Source organism: Eucyclogobius newberryi, unplaced genomic scaffold, assembly GCF_026437365.1.
Source record: "Eucyclogobius newberryi isolate DKJ021-1_F unplaced genomic scaffold, fEucNew1.0.hap1 SCAF_7, whole genome shotgun sequence".
Taxonomy (NCBI): Eukaryota; Metazoa; Chordata; class Actinopteri; order Gobiiformes; family Gobiidae; genus Eucyclogobius; species Eucyclogobius newberryi.
In genome coordinates, this window is record NW_027316389.1 from 8,314,437 (window position 1) to 8,324,568 (window position 10,132).

Sequence of the window (10,132 nt, forward strand, 5' to 3'; positions counted from 1 at the left end):
GTGACAAAAAGTGCTTAAAACGACCACCGGAACCGATCATTGAGTGCGAGTTACAGAAAAAAGGTCGCGATTTTCCTTTGAGCACAGTGTTTTTAGCGTTGATGACTGATAAATTCAATAAAAACAATAATTTAACAGGGAAAAACATTATATGTACGACACAATCTTAGTTAAATTAGGACCCAGTTAGTTGAAAAAAACAGATTATGTTTCTTTCAGGCATTCGATATTAAAGTAATATATAGCTTTACATGATTTACTGCCATATATTCATCTAAAATGGCTTTATAATAGGAACAGTTTCATTTATCTCCCTGATTAAAGTCACACAAATCTTTTCTTTGGTGTCGTGAAGTGGCAGACGTGTTATTGCACAAACGCACATCACTCTCGGTCTCAGTGTAAATGTTCATTAATAATAATCGCACATCGTCATTGTCGTCATGGATGTGTAGACGTGTGATACTGTGGATTGTGTTCGCTCCAGGGCCGGACGACTCGCCGCAAACACAGTGACTTTATAACGAGTATAAGTGTCTAAGTATAATAAAGGTTCGCAGTATAAGACTCTAAACACCATGGAAACGGACGCAAGACATGGATTTTGCGACTGTCGTAGCTTTTCTCTTCAGAAAAAGCAAGATAAAATGGAGAGGCTGGAGACTGAAATGAAACAAATTCAAAAATAAATAAAATAAATAAAATAAATAAAATAAATAAAATAAATAAAATAAATAAAATAAATAAAATAAATAAAATAAATAAAATAAATAAAATAAATAAAATAATACATACAATACAAACAATACAAACAATACAAACAATACAAACAATACAAACGGTACAAATAAAATAAATGAAATACAAATAATACACGTTTTAGGCAAAAAAATCGTTTGAATAAGCTTAATAATCCTACATATTTAACAGTTATTTAGTAGAAATTTTGCAGTGGAGATGAGAATCAATGTAAAAAATAACAGCGTGTAAAATATGTCATATTTAAACATAAATAAACATGGACTTTCAATCTTAATCTCATAAATATATAATAACAAGACAGACTTTGAATAAGTGCAATTTAACACGAAAATAGTTCAATTCATACCTCCAATATTTCTTTCTCTTCATATAATAACAGTTTTCCATTCAAAAGTGAAATAGAATTGCTTCCAATACTGACTGAATTAACAGAAGCAAGACAGACTTTTAATCAATGACATTAAACAAAAATAGCCCAATTTTTTCTTCCAAAGTCTGAACTCCGCTCCAAACCACTCGCTGTGATTGGCTGAATTAAAAAAAACTTTAAAACCATTAGACATGAACAAATCTCAATTAAAATTCCATTCATGTCAAAACCGTGTATCTCCAATGTCCAAATTTGTGTTCATCATTCACAATTTGAAACATGAATCACCAATGCTAAGGTTTCAAAAAAGCACTTGAATTATGTCAATAATGCATTAAATAGTTGCCTAATCTCACTTTTGTGCTTCTTCTGGAACTCTGACTATGTGAAGGACTTAATTCTGATCCTGAAAAGACTTGATACTAATTCAGAATGTAATTGCCAACATAAAATAACAGTAGTTTTTTCAGTATTATTATCTTGTTTGGCTATTTACTAGTTTCTGAAATGGATCAAGAACAACAAAATATTCAGGAAGGGTCTGATTTAAGGTCTTTTTATGTCTTTTTTTCTCTTGTATTTCTCAATTTACTATCGTGTTTCGACAGAAGTTCAATTATCAACCATCAATCGTGACAAAAACTAACTCCAAAATGACAGAATGACGAGCTGCATCTCATTTAAGGAACAAAATGGAGATAAACTACACACGTCTTCTCTGCGTCTGCCTTGGATCATTCCGTGACCTTTTTGTCGCCGTAAACATTGGGAGATTAGCAGAATCGCACTGATAAGCGGTCGGTGCGGCGCTTGACCTTGGCAGTGTTAGAGTAATCGGGTTCGCCGACCTTTCGTACTGAAGACGCGCTAATGATGCTCGAGGAGGTTATTTGGATATTTCCCGACACGTTCCGAGGGTTTAACTGCAGCTTCTCTTTCAGTAGTGTCAGCGTGGAGGAAATATTCATGTTTCTATAGGCAAGGCAAGGCAAGTTTATTTGTAGAGCACATTTCATACACAAGGCAATTCAAAGTGCTTCACAGCAGGAAAAATGCATTGAAATCACAAAGAAATTACAGAAACAGAAATACAATAAAATTAACTAAATTAAAAATTATCAATCCAACTGATTTTCTAAACTAATAAAATCACAAACAAAAGAGAAGAGTGCAAAGAAAAAATCCTTTCAGTCATATGCGCAGCTAAACAAAACTGTTTTTAGCTTAGATTTGAACATTGTCAGAGTAGAAGCCTGTCTCACATCTTCAGGAAGAATGTTCCAGATTTTAGCTGCATAAAACTGAAACGCAGATTCCCCATGTTTTGTCCTGACTCTGGGCACCAGCAGGAGGCCGGTCCCTGAGGTCCTCAGAGTCCGAGATGGTTCATATGTCACTAACATATCCAAGATGTACTTTGGTGCTAGGCCATGGAGAGACTTGTACACAAGCAAAGCTGTTTTAAAGTCTATTCTCTGAGCCACAGGGAGCCAGTGCAGAGACCTGAGAACAGGACTAATGTGATCATACTTCCTGGTTCTGGTCAGGACCCGAGCAGCAGCGTTCTGGATGTACTGCAGCTGTTTTACAGCTCGTTTGGAGAGGCCAGTGAGCAGGCCGTTACAGTAGTCTAATCTACTGGAGACAAACGCGTGGATAAGTCTCTCTAAATCTGGTTTTGACACTATATTTTTGATTTTGGCAATGTTTTTTAGATGGTAAAAAGCTGCTGATGTTATTGATTTGATGTGGCTATTAAAGTTCAAGTCTGAGTCCATTATTACCCCCAGATTTCTAATTTGGTTTGTAGGTTTTAGAGCGAGACTCTGGAGGTGACCGCTAACACTTTCTCTTTGTTTCTGTGGGCCAAAAACGATTATTTCAGTCTTGTCTGAGTTCAGCTGGAGAAAGTTGTTTTGCATCCACAAACTGATCTGTTTGATGCAGTGACAGAGTGAATCTACTGGTCCATAGTCACCTGCCGATAGTGAAACATAGATCTGAGTGTCGTCTGCATAATTGTGATAGGACACATTTTCACTGCGTATCAACTGACCCAACGGCAGCATGTAGAGGTTGAACAGAAGGGGACCCAGGACTGACCCTTGGGGCACTCCACAGGTCAGGGTCATGTGGTCTGAGACACAGCTACCAATTTCAACAAAGTACTTCCTGTCTTCCAGATAGGACCTTAACCAGTTTAGGGCAGTGCCAGTGATGCCCACCCAGTCCTCTAGTCTCTGTAAGAGGATCCCATGATCGACAGTGTCAAAAGCAGCACTCAGATCTAACAGAATTAAGACTGAGGCTTTGCCCGTGTCAGTGTTCAGGCGGATGTCATTTGTCACCTTGACAACAGTAGTCTCAGTGCTGTGATGAGGTCTAAAACCTGACTGAAAAACATCAAATGAGTTGTTTATTAAGAGGAAATCTGTGAGCTGTTGTAAACAACCTTTTCAAGGACTTTGCCCCAAAATGGTAGATTAGAGATGGGCCGGTAATGACTCAGTACTGCGGCATCAAGACTGCTCTTCTTTAGGAGAGGCTTTATGACCGCAGTTTTCAAAGACATTGGGAATGTTCCAGATTGAAGCGACATGTTAACTATGTGAGTGAGTGGTGCTAACAAACTGTTCAGCACAGACTTTAGAAATTTGGTGGGTAACACATCAAGGCAGCATGTAGATGAACTCAGACTGGTGATGATCTCATGGACAGTTTTGTCAGTTACTGGTGCAAAGTGAGTTAGCTCTAAGTGTCTTGGTGGTTTTAGGGTAATTTTTTGCATTGTGGGATTTATAGCATTTTTAATGCCCTGAACTTTGTCATTAAAGAATATTGCAAACTCATTACACTTGGATGTGGAAATGAGTTCTAACAGCAGCTGAGCTGGAGGGTTTGTTAATCTGTTTACTGTGGCAAACAGGACACGCGAGTTGTTACTGCAGCTTACAATTATTTCAGAAAAATATCTTTCCCTAGTTCTACATAAGATTAGGTTGTACATGTTCAGCTTTTCTTTGTAAATCTCTTTTTGAACCTGGAGCTTTGACTTGCGCCATTTCCGTTCGGCCCTGCGGCACTCCCTTTTCTGTGCCCTGACCGAATCATCATTTCTCCACGGCGCCTTCTGCGTATTTTTAACCCTTTTAGCCTTTATAGGGGCGATGGTGTCCAGAACATTCAAAACACTAGATGTAACAGAGTTCAACAAATCATTTACATTAGAACATGAGACATTTTCAAAGTTTATCATTTCCATAAACAGTGCACCTGTGCCATCACTTATGTGTCTCCTCTGAACAACTGCAGGACCAACCGGAGGTTTGGGAGAAACAGACAGGTCAAAGAAGACACAGAAATGATCAGACAGAGCAACATCGATCACATTAACATTTGAAATATTTACCCCCTTTGTAATTATGAGATCTAGAGTGTGTCCTTTGCTGTGGGTGGGGCCTCTCACATGCTGAGTAAGACTGAAGGTTTCAAGGACAGCATCAAGCTCTTTAGCGTTTCTGTCACAAATATTATCAACATGCACATTGAAATCACCTGTAATGACCAAACCATCAAAGTCTGTGCATATGACTGAAAGCATCTCAGTAAAATCATCAATAAAACTTTGGCAGTGCTGGAGAGGCTTGTATAAAACAATGAAGAGAATGGATGGAGACCGTTTTTTAGCTCCATTTTAAAGGATACATACTCAAATGATGAAAACACCCCAAAAGACAACCTGCGGGTAATTATTTCATCTCTAAAGACAGCACAGACTCCACCCCCTTTTTTGTTTTCTCGTGTTTCAGATTCAAACTTAAAGTTGGGTGGAGCAGATTCTATCAGAACTACATTTCCTGTGTTTTTGTCAAGCCATGTTTCAGTTAAAAACATAAAATCAAGATTATAAGAAGAAATAAAATTATTAATTAAGAGAGTGTGTGTGTGTGTGTGTGTGTGTGTGTGTGTGTGTGTGTGTGTGTGTGTGTGTGTGTGTGTGTGTGTGTGTGTGTGTGTGTGTGTGTGTGTGTGTGTGTGTGTGTGTGTGTGTGTGTGTGTGTGTGTGTGTGTGTGTGTGTGTGTGTGTGTGTGTGTGTGTGTGTGTGTGTGTGTGTGTGTGTGTGTGTGTGTGTGTGTGTGTGTGTGTGTGTGTGATGTAATTTATTTTATGATTTTATGATTTCATTATTAATATCCATCTTGGGGCTGTAAGAGCATGTGGTTTGAAGCAGAAATCAGCCAAAATTTAGTGGCACTGATTATGTCTGTATTAGTGATGTTCGGGAAATGTTTGGATATTTTTGTTTTTTAATGACACAAAATAAAAAAATAAAAAGTGATTTATCAATATTAGGTGAGCATTTTTTGTCATATCAGCCAGCCATTCTACAATTACTCTCAAATAAAAGTATTCACAATCAAAGCTGAGTCATAAATGAAAAAGAAAAAGGCATAGTTTACTACTATTAAAGTACTATACTGTTATTACAACTATTAGCGGTCCTACTTTTAAAACTTTACACATTTTACCACAATTTTACAACCAAAACTATGACTGCTGCCACTACATTTCAGAAACCTGTGACACTTCTGGATAGTCTATATTGTTGGTCACATTTTATCAATAACGTATGTCATAATCGTTTCACTTTTAGAATATCTAGTTTGGACAGTAGTCTTGGTGTTCGTAGTACTGACACTGACCTCGGCGAGTTCGGGCCCAAAGCCAAATACTTGTGAACTTTGTCCTTTTCATTGGAGCGTGTGATTTAAAGCTTGTCTCGGCGGCGCCGGCCAAGCAGAGTGCAGCTTTTCAGCGCGTTTCTCCGACTTTAACGGGCCCCGGTGATTCACGGCGTCGGGGTTACAGGCGTGGGAAATGACCGCACCAGATCTGTGGAGAGGCCGCCCCGCTCGCAGTACAATGCAGCAATAATAAAACCTTGAATGAAGAAGAAATAGGAGATACGATGACAAGAAAGTAGATCCTCCGCCTGAAACGTGTCCTTTAAGTGCATCTTTAAAGTGAGTATGACTTTATTTGGTGGGATAATACCTGTTGTAAATATAAATAGTACTTTTACAACAGTCAAAAGCAGTTTGTGAGGACAAGTAGAACGTCACAGGAAGTAGAGCAGAGTTCTAAAACATATTAATGACGCAAGAACTACATTTTCTGACCATTCAAACTTTAATTGAACAAAATAAAAGTGTTTTCATGCACTTTTATTTATCAAATAATGGAGTTTTGGCCCAGTGTAAAACATGGTTGCTAGGTGACAGTTGGTGTAACTTCCTTGGTGCGATGTCATGAGGAAGTAAAATTATAAACGTAAAAAAATGGCTAAACTGGGATAGAATTGGTTACGTTTTAAGATTTTACTAAGATGTTTTCCTATTTTTCTATTGCCAATGTCACTTCCTGGTTTGGACACGAGCAGTAGAGACGACGAATGTAGAGGTAATTCCACAACTAAATTACTAAGTTAATTGCACAACTGTTATGATTTGACAACTAATGATACCTTTAAGAGCTTTATTTTGTTAATAATGCTAAAAAAAAGAACCCTTCAGCAGTTCTAAAACAAAACAAAACAAAAATACTTTTACTTTTCAGTCCAGTTCAAAAATATAGTTGAGCAGAAAGATCAGAAAACTGCTCTCAAATGTAGTGATGTTAGAGTAAAATGTATCCTCTGTAAAAATGTATTTAAGTAAAGTATAGATACCTAATAATTATACTTAATGGCGTTTTTTTTTTTACGATTTTCTAATGTTGACTTTATTTGATGTATATATAATGTTGAAAAATCTGTAGAAAATGACAGGAAGTGACATCACACCAGGGACACTCATTCCAGTCAGAGTTTATGCAGAATTTACACAAAGAAAGAACTTTTTTGACTCTAAACATTATTACTACAAAATAAGGTCGCTCTCATATATTTTATTTTGTCAAAAGTTTTTGCACAGTATTTTCTTATTGTGATGTCGGCGTAACGATCGTTCTCTCGACCAATGACGTGACACGGCATTCCCTTCAGCGCGGCGCCATTGTGCAGCTTGCGTCGGCGTTTCGGGACAAAGCTAATTGTTCCTGAGGAAACACCCCGCCCCCTCGACACGCCCGCCTCGCTCCCTGACCCCAAGATGTTCCGTTAACGAGGTGTTGATTATCGAGTCCCGTTCGGTCAAGTTTGGAGCGGCCTTTTCCGCCGTAACTTGTTGGTTAATGTCGTTCGGAGTAGATCCGCTCAAGGACACGCTTAAGATTTTATGATTAACAGCAGCGTAGCGTTATATAGGGCTGGATGATGTGGACAAAAGCTTCCCGTCAATTCAACAGAAATGTGTGTTTTTATAGGAAGTATTTGTCGAGGTGAGAGGGTTACAGAGTTTCAAAATAAAACAAACGTGACGCACAGAGAGAAAATATATTTTAAATCTGAATTAATGACGGTGGAACGAGACACTATTCCAGCAAGATGAAATACAAAGCAAGGTTTTTTGAATAAATACATTTTCTTAGTTTTTTAAAGTTTTTTAAAAAGTTTTTTAATGTAACAACATATAAACAAACACAAGAAAAAAACAAGATCAGAGAGAAAAGAGACATCAAATCAAAAACGGTAGTCATCCAGCTAATAATAAAGCAAAGAAGAGAAAATCATGCCACAAAAAACCCAAAGAAAACGTCCCATTTTGTCCGAAGTCTGTCAATTTATCAGTTTTCCGAGTGTATCTTTTTACATGTTACGAATGTCCAGTATAATGTCAGTCCAGTCTTTGGTCGTCGGTGCATTTTGTGTCATCCGTGTCTTTGTGAATGTGGGTTAGGGTTAGCTAACCCATGAGTTGTTGTTGTTGTTTTATGGCGGTTGGCATCCAATTGTTGCATTACCGCCAGACTTTATTCCTCAGTGTAGCGGGGCTCTCCCTCAAAACAAGGGCGAAGTCAGATTTCAAGTGCTCAGGTGGATTTATTGTGCCAAAACCGAAGTGCAAAAATAGTGCAACAGTGCAAAAATATATACAGTGAGCAAAAAGGTCCAAAAATCCAAAAACATATATTTACAGAGTTCCAACTATGAGTTCAACTTTAACTCGTTCTCTCTTTTCACTCTCTCTCTTTGACTCTCTCTGCGCACACTGTTACCTTCTCTGTTGTTGGAGACAGACTCACCCCCCAGCCAAGAGCGGCTCGCCTTTATTCCTCACTTGCCCCTCCCACTGAGCAAAATAACTAGATAATTCAAATCCCAAATAAACTGACAATAAACTGTTGTGGCCTCTTCCTACAACATAATACATCATTAATTATATACACATGTTCCAAATAAAGCAATATAAACACATAAAATACCCAGTGTCACATGGTCAGCACCACGGCGCGAACAACGGCCATTTAAACTTCCAGGAAGTCCTGGCTCGGTTTCGACCCAACGCGACGCATCGGCGGAGCGCGGCTTTCGTGACAAAACAGGTAACAATTGGCGTGTGTATGCTTAGACTTAACCTAACGCGCGCAAGTGTGCACCCTTGGCGGATTAGTGACGGAGGAGTGCGGGGAAAGAAGCGTGTGTAGCGTCTGATGCGAATGAATGAAACAGAGGGAAACGCGGGGAGCGGGGAATGTATGAGTGTGTGTTGGAAAGTGCCCTTCATGCCCGCGCGGTTGCTCAGCAAATAAGCGCCGACACCAGTTAAAGACGGACTGGCTCCGTCACATTATCCCTCCCTTCCGGAAGGTTGACACTGTGGGGCAACCTGGACAAATAATCCGCAACAATGTTCATCTTGCCGGCACGGTGTCGGATGGCGAATCTGAAGGGCTGTAGTGCGAGATACCATCTGGTCAGGCGACTATTATGATCCTTCATAGTGTTGATCCAAGTCAGGGCACTATGATCAGTCTCTAGATCAAATTCTCGTCCGAGCAGGTAGTAGCGCAAGCTCTCCAACGCCCATTTGATTGCAAGGCCCTCTTTCTCGACAGCAGAGTAGCGGGTCTCGCGTGGCAGGAGTTTGCGACTCAAATACAATATTGGACGCTCCTCTCCAGGTTCCCCCTGAGTCAGGACTGCTCTGAGGCCAACCATGGAGGCATCCACTTGTACCAAGAAGCGCTTGGTGAAGTCTGGACTCTTCAGCACCGGTGATGAACACAGGTGAGCTTTGAGGGTGTTGAAGGCATTCTCACAGTCCTCGGTCCAGACGACTGGGTTTCGCTGGCCTTTGGCGGTGAGTGCTGTAAGCGGAGTGGCAATCGTTGGGAACTGTGGCACAAACCGTCGGTACCATCCGGCCAACCCCAGAAAGGAACGCACCTCTTTCTTTGTTCGTGGCCTCGGAGATCTCAGGATAGCCTCGACCTTGTCGACCTGAGGCCTCACCTCCCCTCGACCCATCTGGTAGCCGAGGTAGCGTGTCTCCTGCCGAGCCCACTCACACTCTGCCGGATTCAGCGTAAGACCGGCTCGCTGGATCTGCTTCAGGACTTGGGAGAGATGTCGGACATGGTCCCCCCAGGTCTCGCTGAAGATGACGACATCGTCGAGATAAGCCGCGCTGAATAGCTCACACCCCTGGAGAACTCGATCCATCAGACGTTGAAACGTAGCAGGTGCTCCATGCAGCCCGAATGGCATCACAGTAAACTGAAACAGTCCAGTTGGTGTTTGAAATGCTGTGTAGGGCCGTGAGGACTTCTCGAGGGGCACTTGCCAGTATCCTTTGCAAAGGTCCAATGTGGTTATGTACTTGGCGGAACCAATCTTCTCCAGCAAGTCATCAATCCTTGGCATTGGGTATGCATCAAATTCAGACACAGAGTTCAGCTTTCGAAAGTCAATACATATCTTGAGTGATCCGTCTTTCTTGAAAACAATCACTACAGGACTGCTCCATTCGGATTTGGAAGGTTCGATGACTCCCAGTCTCAGCATTTCTTGGATCTCATCTTGGAGCTTCCCAACAAGCTGCTGTGGTACACGATATGGT